Raw genomic sequence first — 17,320 nt, 5'->3', positions numbered from 1 at the left:
TTAAGTAGTTCTAGGGGACTGATGACCATAGATGTTTAGTCCCATAGTGCTCAGAACCATTAGAACCTATTCTTTTTCTACGTAGTTCTACGTGGTTCTCAGTAGAACCAACTGATTTGCGCTTGCGCGCACGCGAGCGTATGTGTGTGTGGGTCTGTGTATGTGTACGTGTGTGTGTGTGTGTGTGTGTGTGTGTGTGTGTGTGTGTGTGTGTGTGTGTGTGTGCGTCTATATACATATATATAAGTACAGTGCAGTAATGTGTTAATTGTAAATAAGTGTGTGTGTGTGTGTGTGTGTGTGTGTGTAAGTACAATCTAACTTCTGCACCATTTCAGTGCAGTAATTTTTTCATTGTATATAAATATTGTAGCAAGTTTATTACATGTTTATTACCTTATAAATAAAAAACTTTTTAATTTTAAATTCAGTACATTAGTGTTCGTTAAAAAAATGACGATCATTCCACTTGGGACCTGCGGAGTGGTACATTAGCTTATTTGTTTGAGTTGTAAATATTTGTCATGTATTATTGTTTATCTGACATGTTCTACATCCTGGAGGACCTCCTCACTACGGATCAATTGGAATGAAAGTAAATCTAATCTAATCTAATCTAAAAAGGAATGAAAAACATGAAAACGTCATTTCTAAATTTAACAACAACTTGTACCCAACGAGTCACCACATGATGTGGGGCAGAAGGTGATGTTTACGCGAGACGTATGTTGAAGGACGTAAAATGTTGTGAACGTAAAATGTTGTGACTACGTAGTAAAATGTTTCTTGTGTCTTACTGGAACGTGGGCTTCTGAATTTTAAGAGTATGACTCGCTGGAATGTACATCATGTTTCTCTCACGGCAGTTTGCTGAAAATTTCAGTGATGTCCACACGATGTCCAAACAAACCCGCGATGTATCACGCACCACTTCTCTGAATCTTCTCCATATCTTCAGTTAACCAAATTACGTAACAGTCCCAGAGCTACGAACATTACGCAGGAATTGGTAAACGATGGTTCTGTAAGTGACTTCTCCGTGGATGAAGTAAATTATTTTAGGAGTCCTCCAATACATCTCTTTGGCATCTGCATCCCATGCAGCTTGATTAATGTGCTCGTTCCACTTCATGTCGTTCAGAACAGATATTTAGAGATATTTGACCGCTGTGACTGATCGTTTCGTCTACTTACGCACATTACATTAAATTTATTTATGTTTGGGGTCAGTTGGTATACTTATCTTAAGAATTTTCTAACAACGTCACCTCCCTGTACATCTGCATTGTCTACGGACGAGAGTTACAATCATTGTCTAGAAGAATTCGGGAGGACGACGGTTCAATACCGCGTCAGGCCTTCCTGATTTAGGTTTTCCGTGATTTTCCTAAATCGTTCCAGGCAAATGCCGGGATGGTTCCTTCGAAAGGGCACGGCCGACTTCCTTCCCCGTCCTTCCTTAATCCGATGAGACCGATGACTTCGCAGTTTGGTCTCTTCCCCCAAACAACCCAACCCAACCCAGCCATTCTCTAGGAGGATATTTACACTGATGGGCGAAAACATTATGACCATTGTCCACCGCGAGGTTGAATGCCTCCTGATGGTGTTGCGGGAACGTGACGCAGTAAGGAATACGGGCCGCAAACGAGGAACTCCACTGATACATGCGGTTTTGACAAAGAGCACATTGTTGTTGCACTGCGGCTGGAAACGAGAATCTCTAAAACGGCCATGCTGGTCACCTGTTGGCGTACTACTGTCCTGAGCACCTATGGGAAGTGGTTGAGGAATGCTGAAATAACGAGTAGGAAGTGTGGTATTGGACGACCGCGTCTCATCACAAAACGTAGAGGTCGGAGGATTTCCCCTTGTATAATTCAAGATAGGCAGCGATCTCTTGCAGATCTAACGGTAGAGTATAATTCTGGAGCAGGCACAAGTGTTTAGGAACACACCGTTCAAAGGCCGTTGTTGACCATGGAACTCCACATCACACGACCCCTACGTGTTCCTGTGTAGACCCAACGACATAGTTACACTACTGGCCATTAAAATTGCTACAGCACGAAGGTGACGTGCTAGAGACGCGAAATTTAACCGACAGGAAGAAGATGCTGTGATATGCAAGTGATTAACTTTTCACAGCATTCACACAAGGTTGGCGCCGGTGGCGACACCTACAATGTGCTGACACGAGGAAAGTTTCCTTCCGATTTCTCATACACAAACAGCAGTTGTCCGGCGTTGCCTGGTGAAACGTTGTTGTGATGCCTAGTGTAAGGAGGAGAAATGCGTACCATCACGTTTCCGACATTGATAAATGTCGGATTGTAGCCTATCGCGATTGTGTTTTATCGTACCGCGACATTGCTGCTCGCGTTGGTCGAGATCCAACGACTATTAGCAGAATATGGAATCGGTGGGTTCAGGAGGGTAATACGGAACGCCGTGCTGGATACCAACGGCCTCGTATCACTAACAGTCGAGATGACAGGCATCTTATCCGCATGGCTGTAACGGATCGTGCAGCCACGTCTCGATCCCTGAGTCAACAGATGGGGACATTTGCAAGACAACAACCATCTGCACGAACAGGTTGACGACGTTTGCAGCAGCATGGACTATCAGCTCGGAGACCATGGCTGCGGTTACCCTTGACGCTGCATCACAGACAGGAGCGCCTGCGATGGTGTACTCAATGCGAACCTGGGTGCACGTATGGCAAAACGTTATTTTTTCAGATGAATCCAGGCTCTGTTTACAGCATCATGATGGTCGCATCCGTGTTTGGCGGGATCGCGGTGAATGCACACGGAAGCGTGTATTCGTAATTGCGATACTAGCATATCACCGGGCGTGATGGTATGGGGTGCCATTGATTACACGTCTCGGCCACCTCTTGTTCGCATTGACGGCACTTTGAACAGTGGGCGTTACATTTCAGATGTGTTACGACCCGTAGCTCTACCCTCCATTCGATCCCTGCGAAACCCTACATTTCAGCAGGATAATGCACGACCGCATGTTGCAGGTCCTGTACGGGCCTTTCTGGATACAGAAAATGTTCGACTGCTGCCCTGGCCAGCACATTCTCCAGATCTCTCACCAATTGAAAACGTCTGGTCAATGGTGGCCGAGCAGTGGCTCGTCACAATACGCCAGTCACTACTCTTGATGAACTGTGGTATCGTGTTGAAGCTGCATGGGCAGCTGTACATGAATACGCCATCCAAGCTCTGTTTGACTCAATGCCCAGGCGTATTAAGGCCGTTATTACGGCCAGAGGTGGTTGTTCTGGGTACTGATTTCTCAGGATCTATGCACCCAAATTGCGTGAAAATGTAATTACATGTCAGTTCTAGTATAATATATTTGTCCAATGAATACCAGTTTATCATCTGCATTTATTCTTGGTGTAGCAATTTTAATGGCCAGTAGAGTATGATTGCAGTGGGCCCCGCGGCTCCCTCCCCCCCCCCCCCACCCCCCCCCCCACCCCCCCCCCCCACCCCCCCGTCGGAGGTTCGAGGCCTCCCTCGGGTATGGGTGTGTGTGTTGCCCTTAGCGTAAGTTAGTTTAAGTTAGATTGAGCAGTGTGTAAGCTTGGGGACCGATGACTTCAGCAGTTTGGTCCCATAAGACCTTACGACAAATTTTCAATCGCAGCGGGCACAGTATCACTGAGTTTTCACCGAACGATAGAAACGTGTCACCTCTGGACAGAATCGCATATCTTGTTACACCAAATCGATGGTTGGGTTCTCACACCCCGTCATCCAGGCGAATGGCTGCACGAAACGTGCACAGCGCCATGCGTGCCTGTGAGGGCAGAATTGTGCTACGGGGTACATTGGGTTGGGCTTCCATGGGATCTGTGGTGGTAATCGAAGGCATCATGTCAGAAGAACGCAACATGTCATTCACAATGGAGAGAAGTCTTCCGAAGTAAGAGTGATTTCAGGTGTGCCGCAGGGGAGTGTCGTAGGACCGTTGCTATTCACAATATACATAAATGACCTTGTCGGTGACATCGGAAGTTCACTGAGGCTTTTTGCGGATGATGCTGTGGTATATCGAGAGGTTGTAACAATGGAAAATTGTACTGAAATGCAGGAGGATCTGCACCGAATTGACGCATGGTGCAGGGAATGGCAATTGAATCTCAATATAGACAAGTGTAATGTGCTACGAATACATAGAAAGATAGATCCCTTATCATTTAGCTACAATATAGCAGGTCAGCAACTGGAAGCAGTTAATTCCATAAATTATCTGGGAGTACGCATTAGGAGTGATTTAAAATGGAATTATCATATAAAGTTGATCGTCGGTAAAGCAGATGCTCAGCAGTGTGGGATCCGTACCGGATAGGTTTGATAGAAGAGATAGAGAAGATCCAACGGAGAGCAGCGCGCTTCGTTACAGGATCATTTAGTAATCGCGAAAGCGTTACGGAGATGATAGATAAACTCCAGTGGAAGACTCTGCAGGAGAGACGCTCAGTAGCTCGGTACGGGCTTTTGTTGAAGTTTCGAGAACGTACCTTCACCGAGGAGTCAAGCAGTATATTGCTCCCTCCTACGTATATCTCGCGAAGAGACCACGAGGATAAAATCAGAGAGATTAGAACCCACACAGAGGCATACCGACAATGCTTCTTTCCACGAACAATACGAGACTGGAATAGAAGGGAGAACCGATAGAGGTACTCAAGGTACCCTCCGCTACACACCGTCAGGTGGCTTGCGGAGTATGGATGTAGATGTAGATGTAGCAGTGAACTACGTGAACATTATTGCGGAGCAACTGTATCGCTTCATGCTTGAAGTCTCCCTCTACGGCGATGACATCTTCCAGCAGTATAACTGTCCGTGTTGCGAGATCAGAATCGTGCTACAGTTGTTCGAGGGGCATTATAGTGAACTCACTTTGACGTCTTGGCCAAAAATGTGCCTGACCTCTACCCAATGGAACGCATATCGGGTGCCAGCAGCGTGCCCGTAAACAACCATCCCGTAATTTGCGTGAATTGCTTGACCTCCGAGTAGACATCTGGTGCCACATACTCTTGGAATCCTTTCAAAGACTTTTAGAAGCCATGCCAAGCAGAATATCTGTTGTACTATGTTTGAAAAGGGGAACAAAACGATATTAAACACATGGTCATAATGTTTTGGGTCATCGGTGTATAACAGTAATGGGTTCGTCACAGTTCCTTCAGATACGATGGGCGCACTTTCGCTCGTGACGTTGTCTCCCCTTTAAGACAGACAGACAGTGTTCTTTTGCTTGTAAATCTTGGATTCAGTCACATATCTGTTATTCAAATCAAATGGTTCAAGTGGCTCTGAGCACTATGGGACTTATCATCTGAGGTCATCAGTCCCCTAGAACTTAGAACTACTTAAACCTAACTACCCTAATGGCATCACACACATCCATGCCCAAGGCAGGATTCGAACCTACGACCGTAACGGTCACGCGGTGCCAGACTGAAGCGCCTAGAACCGCTCGACCACAACGGCCGGCATCTGTTATTTCTGATTTCTCACAGAGCAGCTTGAGAGTACAGAAATATCAAATTTCAAGCATCTGCTAAAACGGTATGACTTCTCTTGATGCATCTGTAAATCCAATCGTATTCATCGCTACAAAACGCTTATCTTAATTAGAGCATTAAGCGCTCCTCAAGATGTAAATTCATTATATTCATTGCGTGTGGAAAATCGCAATTGTGATTTAAATTGGCGATTTGTGTATGAATTTGATATGCACATATTGTATCATAAATTAGTTTTCGATACGATATCGGCTTATGTTGAGATGGAGGTGTTACAGGAACATTATATCTTCGACAAAGCGCAGCCAGACGTTAGGATCGTTGTGATTGCAATGATTGCACTGCCTCGTTGTATTCATGACAATTTCATTCTCATAATGCGTACTTTGACAGCTTAAACAGTAAACACACACATGCACGTACGCACGCGCGCCCGCGCGCGCGCACACACACACACACACACACACACACACACACACACCGTATTTAAATGCACTCGTTGCATGTTACATCCTTAATACGTGTTTGGTAATCGCGTGGAAACTCTGTAATGGCCATAGGAAAGGGGAAAGACGCTGACTGTAAGGTGTAGGCCAGTGGACCAGTGACCACTTCAAGCAATAAGTAGCGCTGATCGCGCATCCAGTACACAAAAAGCAGTCACGAGCGTAGAAAACGTGCCGCCACCGCTCACTAGGAGAGCGTTGTTAACATAATTTGGCCAGCCTTGACTCGCGAGAAGCTACTTTCAAGCTTCAAGGTGACCCTACCATTCCAGGAACACCGAGACCAGTGACAGAGGTTGTAGTGGTTCACACGTCGATATCTTGTATGCATGGTAAGAAGGAAGACTGGCATTCGGCAGCCCGTGGATTCCTCAGCTTAGTTCAGATTCTATATCTACATCTGTATTCCACATCTCACGGTGTGTGACGGAGGGTACTTGTGTACCACAGTCATTTACCCCTTTTTCCCTCGCGTACGGTTCGCAGGAAGAACGATTGCTGGTAAGCCTTCGTGAGGGCCCGAATCTCTCTGATTTTATCTTCATAGTCTTTTCGTGAGATATACGTAGAAGGAAGCAATATATTTGTAGTCTCTTCTAGAAACTGCGCTCTTGGGACTGTAATAGTAAACCATACAGTGAGGCAGAACGCCTCCGTTGCAGCGTCTGCCACTCGAGTTGGCTGAGCGTCTCCATGACGCTTTCGCAATTAGTAAATGTAAGAGCAACGAAACGTGCTGCTCTTCTTTTGATCTTCTCTACATTTTCTATCAATCCTATCTCCTACGGATCCCAAACTGACGAGCAATATTCTAGTACTGGTGGAACAAGTGTCTTGTAAGCCACCTACTTTTTGATGGACTACATTTCCTGAGGATTCTCCCAATGAATCTCAGTCTGGCATCTGCGTTAACCGTGATTAATTTTATGTGGTCGTTTCACTTCAGATCGTTCCGTACACAAATTCATAGATATTTTATGGAAGTAACTGCTTCCAGTAATTTTTATGCAATCGTGTGGTTATACAATGACTGGCCTCTCTATCTATGTATAAGCAATACGTCAATTTTTTATGTTGAGGGTCGACTGCCACTCTCTGCAGCAAACATCAATCCTCTGCAGGTCTCCAGCGTTTCGACTTCTCTGTATGCGACGGCATCATCTGCGAAGAACCTCAAGGAACTTCGTACGTTATCCACTATGTCATTTATATATGACAATTAATGGTTCTATAACACTCTGGTCAGGTGCGTCCGAAGTTACCTTTTCATCTGAAGACTTCTCTCCATTGAGAATGGCTTTCTTGTGTTCTGCTTGCTAGAAACTATATCATCCAGTCGCACAGATGGTCTGGTATTCGGTACGCTCGTATTTTGCTCATTAGGCGGCAGGGCTGAATTGTATCCAGTGCCTTCCGGAAGTCAAGGAACACTGCATCTACGTGTGCGCCTTAGCTACATCTTTCTTGATCTCGTGGACGAATACTGCATGATTCCCTTAACGGAGCCACAATCAATTTCCTCCATCCACTTCCATTTGCCCTCGTCTCTATACAAGGCGATGTAGAAGAAACAATAAGTTTTTACTTTCCTAATAACTTTCGTCATCAAGACACTGTAAAGGGAAAGACTGGTAATTAAGAAAAACCGGAGAAGTACGAGTGGGATGCGTACTCGGGGGGTTCTGTACAAACTTAACTGTGTGCGTAGATAGCTGATATATAGGTTTTGATGAGTTAGTTTGCGAGTATCAAAATATGTGACATAAATTATCGTATCTTTTGCCTGCATTGACACAGAAGCTTAAATGTTTAACAACGACAAGGAACCGTAGACCTTAGCATTTGACGTAAATTTTAACTTCATACCTCAACGCGTTCCTGAGCAAAGGGGTCTTAACAGACGGACAGACAGACAGACGGACAACAAACGGCAAAAAATATTTTTATGTGACATTATACCAGTCAAACTATTTTCGAATTTTTTTCCTTCACTTGTGCTGTGAATTCTCATTTCCTGACAGATTTCTTGATTCTACGTCAACGGGAAATACCATATAGGTTTTGATAAGTGAGCCTGCGAGTGTTAAAATATGTGGTATAAACGGCCGTATCCTTTGACTGCATTGCCTTAGAAGCTTAAGTTTTTTACACCGCCGAGTGAGAGTAAACCTCAATATTTGATATAAATTTCAATTCTATACCTCTATCCCTTTCTGAGGATAAGGTGTCTTAACAGACGGACAACAAATGATTCTACAAGGGTTCCGTTTTTAGCGACCGGGGTACGGGACCTTAAAAATGAACATAAGTTTTTCCTCGACGTACACAAGATATACAGATGGCCTGTTCCGTGAAAAACTGCGTTTTATTGACAGAACACTTAGAAGATGCAACAAATCTAGTAAAGAGAATATCTACACTACGCTTGTCCGTCCTCTTCTTGAGTATTTCTGCATGGCATGGGATCCCTATTGGATAGGACTGCGGAGGGAACTAAGAAGTTCAAAGAAGGGTTACTCGTTTTTTATTCTCGCGAATTAGGGGACAGAGTGTCACGGATAACCGAGTAGGGTGGCAATCATTAAAACAAAGGCGATTTTCGTTGTGGCGGGATCATTTTACGAAATTCCAATCAACAACTTGGTCGCTACACTAGCTGCTTTCTTTGAACGACTTACCCCTAACGAGTACTAAAGCGGCGATCGAAAAAGTTTATTTCCTCCATTTCTAGGAAAATATGCGTTCGCAGACCCCATAAATGTTGACGAAAATGCTTACTTTCAATTAGCTATCGATCCTGTCAATTCAGAGTCGACTACTTGTCAGGAACTTTAGGGGCAGTTTCTCAAAAACGGGTAGTTGTTGAGCCAAAACTACTTAGAGTATTTCGTTTTAGGTTGTGCCCTTGAGACCCCCCACCCCTCAAACATGAGGCGAATCGGTTGGTCGTGTCTGTGGAGTTCTCCGTGTGAGTAGTCTTGGTACTGTGGAAGCAAAATACTACGTCACTGTACTGGGATTTCCCTGATTCGCCTATACCAGCCAGCAGGAGTTAAAAACTGCTCCAGAAGATGTCACTTTACACCTCCTCAGTCCCGGCATCTAATCAAAATAGAGTTCAATGATTTTCCCAACATACTGATACTAGTAGCAGAATGAAATTACTCTTTATAAGATCTGAATGTGGCACTGACAAAGTGGTAAATACATCACCAGTCGAAGGCAGCTTGTAACAGTAGCCTAAACGTTAGTTTTTATACAGAAAATGACGACCTGATCACGTATCCGGAAACTTTTTGGTGAAGAAGACAACGGCCGCAGAAGCCTACAGTCACATAACAAATGCAATGTTCGCCTACCATTTTAAGTTAGCACAAGTGGACTGTATTTACTGCTTTGTAATTTTTCCCGACATTTTGACATAGGACTAGAGGACAGTAGAGAGGGGAGGTTTACGACAATGGGGTTTCTCCAGAGAGGAGATGGGTACATAGGTAATGGCGTCATATCGGGAGGAAGAGAGAGTGGGATTGAGAGAGGCACGTTTGCGACATCAGAAACTGTTCTACGAAATTATTGCTGACAGTGGATGGCAGACATGCTAAACTACGAAAACAGTTGAGACTGAAACTTCTTGGCAGATTAAAACTGTGTGCCGGACCGAGACTCGAACTCGGGACCTCATTCTGGAAACAGTTGAGACTGTCGAACGTGTGTAGGTTACCATGCAATTTTAAATGTCAATTTAAAATATGAAATTGAATCTATTGCAAACAAGAAATATTCATTACAGCGTTTGAGAATAATTCAAAGTTTGTTAATTCTATTTTCTCGCTGAATGGCGATGTCAACAAACAAAACATTCGGTTCTGAACTAGAGACGAATGTGGACAAATGCAAGAAATTGACATACTCGTACGTTTATTCAGTGTTAGTCGCAAGAGCTTCATGACATTCGGTTTATACGTAAATGATTTCTTAACACCTCTCAGTGTCTCAAAAGGCACGAATTTAGTGATTATCGACAAAATTGATGAAAATCGAAATTCTCTACGCGCTGCATTAAAAACCGCAATCTTCTGTATTATAGATATCGAAGTGCACTTCGATTATTACAGTGTTCTAAAATACAAATTGGCAGCAGTAAAATGGTTTTATAGCCAGTAACGAAAATTTGTTCTCCATTTCTATTCATCAGCCTTCCAATAGCAGACTATCTTCTTCCTTTCAGCAATGTATGTTTAAGTTCACACAACTACCTCCGACCCTCTTTCACATTGTAACTAGCAAATTATAGCCATAGGGGTAAGTTTTCTCCGAATTCAATTGCTTTCTTCTGAAAGAAGAAATTAGAGGGAATCTTAGAACATCAGTATATGCTACAGATTGTTTGTATTCTCTATTTCCTTCGTCAATGCACTTACTTTTCCTAGAAGTCTCCCGATTCATTTAAGCTTTTACCACGACACCGTAAAACTGATGTTTTGCTGTCTTCTTTTTTAAATTCATATCCATCCTCTACGTTAATCAATAATGCTGCAATCGAAAAGAAGCTAGATTTTACTTTCCTATACGGAAATTTTTGTTCCAGTAATGTATATATAAAGCAACGTTCTGTTCAGTTCATGAAGTTTGAATATTATCTAAACCACTCCACAAACATAAGTTATTCGCTTGAAATATCTTCCTGTACTGACGAAATCGTCAGCAAAAAAATTGAGAGTGGTTCTCAGTCCGGTGGATCGTTTACACAAAAGGAGCACTTGATCAGTTCTTCATTGGGGAGCACCCTTCTTCTTTGGGAACTCACCGTATAGGAAAGTATGTAGTAATCCATTCCTCAGTAATCTTCGAATCAACAGCAAATTTGGAATGATATTAATGAAGAGTCCTTGGTAGCCTTTCTTAAATGTTTTGAAGCGAATCCCGCGCTAGTTACTTCCTAAGTCCCGTGCACAGATAAATTGTAATTAATATTTTTATTCTCTGATTATGTGAAATAAGATCTCGTAAGAAACTCCACATGAACTCTCACTTCTCTTAGTGTTTTCAGTTTTACTCTTATACACGACTGCAATGTTTTTTTTTTTTTTTCAATTTAGCAGTCTTAACAATCTCGGAACCGTTCAGGCAACAGCCTTCGTTTATTTTCTCGTATATATTTGTTTAAATATGTGATTATATTCTAAAGGCTAGTGCTTCAACACACCAAAAGTATCTGAGTTGCATGGTCTGTTAGAAACCTAGAGTTTAGCATCGAATCGACATCCGTTCACTAGAGACGGAATGCGAGCTCAGAAGGACAAGAGTCTGTAATTGACTCAGATAAAGACTTCGTTTGAAGGAACCGTACTAACAGTGGATACACATGATGTAGGGAGACTATACAAACCTCCACTCAGGACCTCCGCACAGGGATTTGAATCCCTTTCCTCCCGAATATTCGCCCTGTGTCTTAAACACTACGGCAACAACCTCGAGAGAGCATGTCTTTTTCTACAAGATGCCGTCCTGTGAACAGTTTGATGATACTCCTGATGTTGCAGTATTCGTACTGAAGGTATGACTGCACTTGTGATTCATTCGTAGTCCTAAATTACCATTTAGCTGCTGTATCCCCGATTGTATCTTGGACCATTATAATTTCTGCTTTGTGGAACTGGTTCCAAGGCCCGGTGGGGAATGCAGCATTCGAGAAACTCCGGGCAGAAAGATACGATACAAAATTCTGATCATGGGGAAATCGATGAACAGTGTGGATTTTCATAGTTCTTTGTGCTATAGCAATCTTAGGCGACTAGTTAGAAATTAAGTGACACTAACACACTTTCAGACGACGCATATATTTTTACAACTATACAAAACTTGATCAGGACTGTTTTTTCCAGTTTCGTTTTCATGTACTTAATAAAACTTTATGATACAAAGAAAGCAGCCTTAATGCTTGGTATTCTTGCGCGATACTCTTCCTCAGTGCGCTCCACGCTTAGCAGAATATGGAAAGAAACTTCTGGCGGTGGTGGCAGGACGAATCACAGTCATGCAGTTTATAAGTTTACAATAAATAGGAGTAACTGTAAATAAAAAAAGTTTGCTTAATAGTTTCCTTTCTTTAGAGAATACTTCTTTCTTCTCGTTGCTGTTCACAATCGGAGATAATCACGAAACACTACTGTTAAGCAGCAAAAGCGTTATAAGAAATTCACAACCGTCAATTATTTTACTCATTTTACTTGATGTGGAAGTCATCGTATATTCAGTGAAATCTTAAATATGAAAAAAAAATTAAAGTTAGTGAAGACCCAAAACATGAAGAATAGAAAGAAATCAATAAAAATAAAGCAATGTTTCATAAATGAATATTCCTCCCCGTAAAACCATGGAGTACACTGTTTCAAATATTATAATGTTCCTTTGAGGGTAGAGTAAAGAACGAGATATTGTATGACAAGTGGAAAATCGTTCGTTACAGTAAACATTTGCAAACATGTGTGAAGCATAGATGATGATTCTTTTTGCATCAGTTGTGTGCAGGTCGGAAAAATATCAAATTGTTACATCAGAATGCAACGCAACTCGGTTTACCATAAGACGACCGCTTCTTACAACACAAAGCTATCGTTAAACACAAGATTAACTTTTTTCTGTGCAATAGAGTGGGCCGAAAACCAAAGAAGTCTTGCACCGAGCCTATTGCCAAGCATGTAATATGTTACACGAGTAATCTGAGTCGTCAATGACTGACGTGAACATTGGCTCTCCTTAGAAGAAGAAGCGAAGAGATAACAGACTAGAACACTTTTGGTGGGTTAGCTGTGAAAAATCGATTCATATATTTCGACGTGGCTTAGACATTATCTCTAGGCATAAAACAATAACAAGAATCTGCGAATGCGCGTCGGTGTTCATTTACTCACCTTCTGTATGCAACCTGACACTGGGAACTTAAAATGTGCTTTGGCCCATTTGCGAATATATATGTGTATTTGTGCGCAGACCTTAAAGCCGCAATAAAAAGTTTTCCCCAGAATTTTACCGCCGCGAGCAGGCCACGGCCAGTGATTGGACGGATTTAGACCAATCAGAGTACGAACAGACCAGCGTGCGAAGGCCACCGTTCCTATCCCACAGCGTCTCCCGCAAAACAATGAGAAATATCTGCAGCTCGACGTGCTGCAGCATGTACACCGAGGCCCAAGTAAAAGCGCTCCATGTGGCAAAAAGTCTGATTGCGTTAACTCTTGCCAGTGGAAATTTACCTGTACACCAAGCATTCTTTCATTTGTGTAAAATCCTTGTTTGCCAATTTTTCTTTGTTGGCCATATTCAGATATTCGGCTTTTGGTGGCATCTACGGTAGAAAGAAGTGTAGATGCAATAACGCAGTTACGCAAAACTTTTTCGCCTCATTCAACAGATTGCACATGCGAATTCTTGAAGGGTGTCCAGGAAGGCTTATTATTTACATCTACATGTACCCCTACATTTATACTCCATAAGCCACCCAATGGTGTGTGGCGGAGGGCACGATACGTGCCACTGTCATTACCTCTCTTTCCTGTTCCAGTCGCGTATGGTTCGCGGGAAGAACGATTGCCGGAAAGCCTCCGTGCGCGCTCGACTCTCTCTAATTTTACATTCGTGATCCCCTCGGGAGGTATAAGTAGGGGGAAGCAATATATTTGATATCTCATCCAGAAACGCAACCTCTCGAATCCTGGACAGCAAGCTACACCGCGATGCAGAGCGCCTCTCTTGCAGAGTCTGCCACTTGAGTTTGCTAAACATCTCCGTAACGATATCAGGCTTACCAAATAACCCTGTGACGAAAAGCGCCGCTCTTCCTTGGATCTTCTCTATCTCCTCTGTCAATCCGACCTGGTACGGATCCCACACTGATGAGCAATACTCAAATGTAGGTCGAACGAGTGTTTTGTAAGCCACCTCCTTTGTTGATGGACTACATTTTGTAAGGACTCTCCCAATGAATCTCAATTATACATTCTGTATCATGACAATGGGAGCGTAGTAAGCAAATACGTCTTTTGTACATTAAATAATCGTAACAATCAAGTTGATACTCAGCTAACACGAGGCAATTACGCCGGTCTCGGAATTCGGCAGACCAAACTGCAGATCTTGGCATTGTGTAGCTTTAGTTTAATTCCCTGCTTGTCCCTCAAATATCACTGATGGACGAAATGTTCCCTTAACAAAGCCTCTACCGCTCACTGTCCATTTGTTCAAAACCTGTCTTTCACTCTGTGTTAAATTAACTCCTGCCGACAGTATTTTGAATGTTTCACAGATAAAAAATAATCCCAATTGATGTATCCCAGAAGGGTGTTTGGATCATCTTGGAACAATGATGATGCGTACTGCTATCCATATGAAGACACAGCCGAAGGAAAGAAAAATTTAAGTCTCGGTCCGGCACACAGTTTTAATCTGTCAGGAAGTTTCATAGATTGTACTGATTGCTTTTCCCTGAGCCATTATTCTGTCAAAGATGAAAATTAGGTGGTAAACTAGGAATTATTTGTGAGAAATGTTGTATTAACCAGGCTATGGCAAAAAAATCACGAGTACTGGGAAATTAATTCATACTTTCAAAACCTGTTGAAAGAATAGCCTTATATTCATTCGCGCCAATAAGGCTCAGGATGACTAAAATGCTGATGGCATTGTGGTGATTAGGGTTTCAAGTCGCTAAAATAAATAAGATTAGGGAACTTGGAGATATATGTGGGAACAGATTTCTGTAGCTCAAGAGGTTATGCGAAAATCATTGTATAAAACGTTATATAAGGCAAAAGTTAGCACGAAGACGTGAGATAAGTACCACTTACAAAAGAGTGCAGAGAAATGATTATACAATTAAAAGAGACTTCAAAATCAATCTCCATTGAAAAATGCAGAGAAGAATAGACTTCATTAACAACTGAATTTCCAGAAAAGAATACACAAATAAAGGAAAGTACTCTGGAGAACTTCCGATGTAAGGAAAGTGAAGGTGATGTGTCGCGATACATAAGGAAACCAATGTAAATAAGAAATTCTCTAAATTCACCACATTGTTTACATTGAAAAGGTATTTCCAAAAGTATGCATGTCTGTATCAACATCTCACAAAAACAGATGGATAATAGCAGGTATGAAGAAGTCCTCCAAAACTCCCAAACACTTAAACACCTCAGGTCCATGAAAAAATTCGCAATGATCCAGAATTCTTAAATTTCTATCACAGATCTATAGGAAGATGCTGACTGTTGCAAAAAAGTCATAATGTGTAACGCAGAGAATAAAAGCAAAGCAGTGTGGGATGTTATAAAAAAGGAAACGTGGAGACGCAAACAAACGCAGAATAACGTACTGCTAAGGGAGGGGGATAAGGTAATAAATGATCCATAACACTTAGCAAACTATGTAAACGATCATTTTTCAAGTATTCCGGAGAAGTTACAGCAAAAATTCCCCAAAACAAATATAACACCTGTAAATAATGTTGCACTAAATACAATGATGTTACTTCCACAGAGAATGACGTCAATAAAACTGTTCAAAAACTAAAAAAAATAAAAAGTCAGGAGGCTCAGATGAAGTATCAATGTGGGTACTGAAACAATGCTTAGGGATTATACAAGGCCCCTTAAGAAATATAATAAATGAATCCACATCAGGGACATTTCCAGAGCGGTTAAAACAGGCAAGAGTTGTGCCTTTGCTTAAGAAAGGTAAAGCAGAAGATATAGAAAATTACCGGCCCATTTCCCTGCTGTCAGCATTCTCAAAAATAATAGAATCAATTATGAAAGACAGATTAATGAATTATCTGAATAAATACAATCTTTTAAGCGAATCACAGTTTGGTTTTCGAAGTGGTAAAAATACGGAGTCAGCCATAGTAGAATTCACAAAAGTTGTACTTGATGCTCTTGATAAAGATGAGTGTGTCACAGGCATATTTTTGCATCTTTCTAAGGCGTTTGATACAGTCAACCACAAGATTCTATTAAATAAATTAGAAGCATTAGGAATAAGAGGGGTAGCTAATAACGGGTTTCGATCATACCTAGCAGATAGGGTACAAAGAGTAGAGATAACACATACTTCAAATAGATCTAAACATTTAGTAAAACACTTATCAGAACCAAAATACATTAATATAGGGGTCCCGAAAGGTAGCATATTAGGACCAATACTATTCCTGATATACATCAACAACTTTCCCAGTAGTGTTACTCATGGTGAATAAATTCTCTTCGTTGATGACAGCAATGTTATAGTCACCGAGAAAACAAGAGAACTCCTTGCCAAGAAAGCAAATGAAACTCTCAAGGAAGTTTATGATTGCTCAATGAGCAATGAAGTGACATTGAACATAAAGAAAACTAATGACATGAATTTCAGTTTGAAGAGGAAAAATGACAATATTAAATTAAATGTAGATCGCACCTCTATAGACTGCGTAACAGATGCAAAATTTCTAGGAATGAATACTGATTCTCAGTTGAAATGATGTGAACACACAAAGGTACTTTCAAACAGAATGTCATCAGCACATTATGCCCTTGGAATCCTATCATCAGTGTGTAACATGTAGTGTCTTTTAGTCATATATTATTCATATTTACAGTACATTCTTAGCTATGGCATTCTTTCTTGGGAAACAAATGCACAAAACATGAACACAATTTTCAAGCTCCAGAAAAGGGCCATAAGAATAATGACCAAAAATACTAGTTGGGGTCATTGTAAAAATCTGTTCAAAACACTGGGGATTATAACTGTTCAATGTGAATACATTTACCAGTCAGTTGTACACATCAAAAATAACATTGGTAATTACTGCACAAACAGCTCTGTCCATGACCATGCAACAAGAGATAGACTCAACTTACATTTACCAAGAAAAAATAGACATAAAACTCAAAACAGCACTTTCTAGCAAGGAATAAAACTGTACAATAAATTACCAAAAGAGATTAAAGAAATTGCAAAAATACACATATTTAAAATGTCAGGTAAAAAGTACCTGTTATGCAATACATTTTATACATTGAAGGATTACTTAGATAACACAGAGTAGGGGTTTGATAACAAAATGTTTTACAAACTAAGTTTTTAACTTAGTTTACAAAAGTTTTTAACTTAGTTTTTTCTTGGTAAATGTAAGTTGAGTCTATCTCTTGTTGCATGGTCATGGAGAGAGCTGTTTGTGCAATAATTACCAATGTTATTTTTGATGTGT

The 17,320-nt window shown here is 41.5% G+C and overlaps 1 protein-coding gene across 2 annotated transcripts in view; it reads right to left on the bottom strand.

The window, feature by feature from the left end:
* The window catches only part of LOC126471584 (sodium-coupled monocarboxylate transporter 1-like), a 337,815-nt gene that overhangs the window by 250,719 nt on the left and 69,776 nt on the right, over positions 1 to 17,320 (bottom strand). The window contains exon 1 of one of the 2 annotated variants that reach the window (XM_050099819.1): positions 12,987 to 13,030. The exons of the other annotated variant lie outside the window; for it this stretch is intronic. The gene's annotated coding sequence lies outside the window, so the exon portion shown is untranslated. Of the gene's footprint in view, positions 1 to 12,986; positions 13,031 to 17,320 lie in introns of those variants that run through there. 2 annotated transcript variants of the gene reach the window in all.

This window comes from Schistocerca serialis, chromosome 3 (assembly GCF_023864345.2).
Source record: "Schistocerca serialis cubense isolate TAMUIC-IGC-003099 chromosome 3, iqSchSeri2.2, whole genome shotgun sequence".
In the NCBI taxonomy this organism is placed as follows: domain Eukaryota; kingdom Metazoa; phylum Arthropoda; class Insecta; order Orthoptera; family Acrididae; genus Schistocerca; species Schistocerca serialis.
Note: the sequence above shows the minus strand (reverse complement) of the source record. Positions and strands in the feature narration are given on the sequence as shown.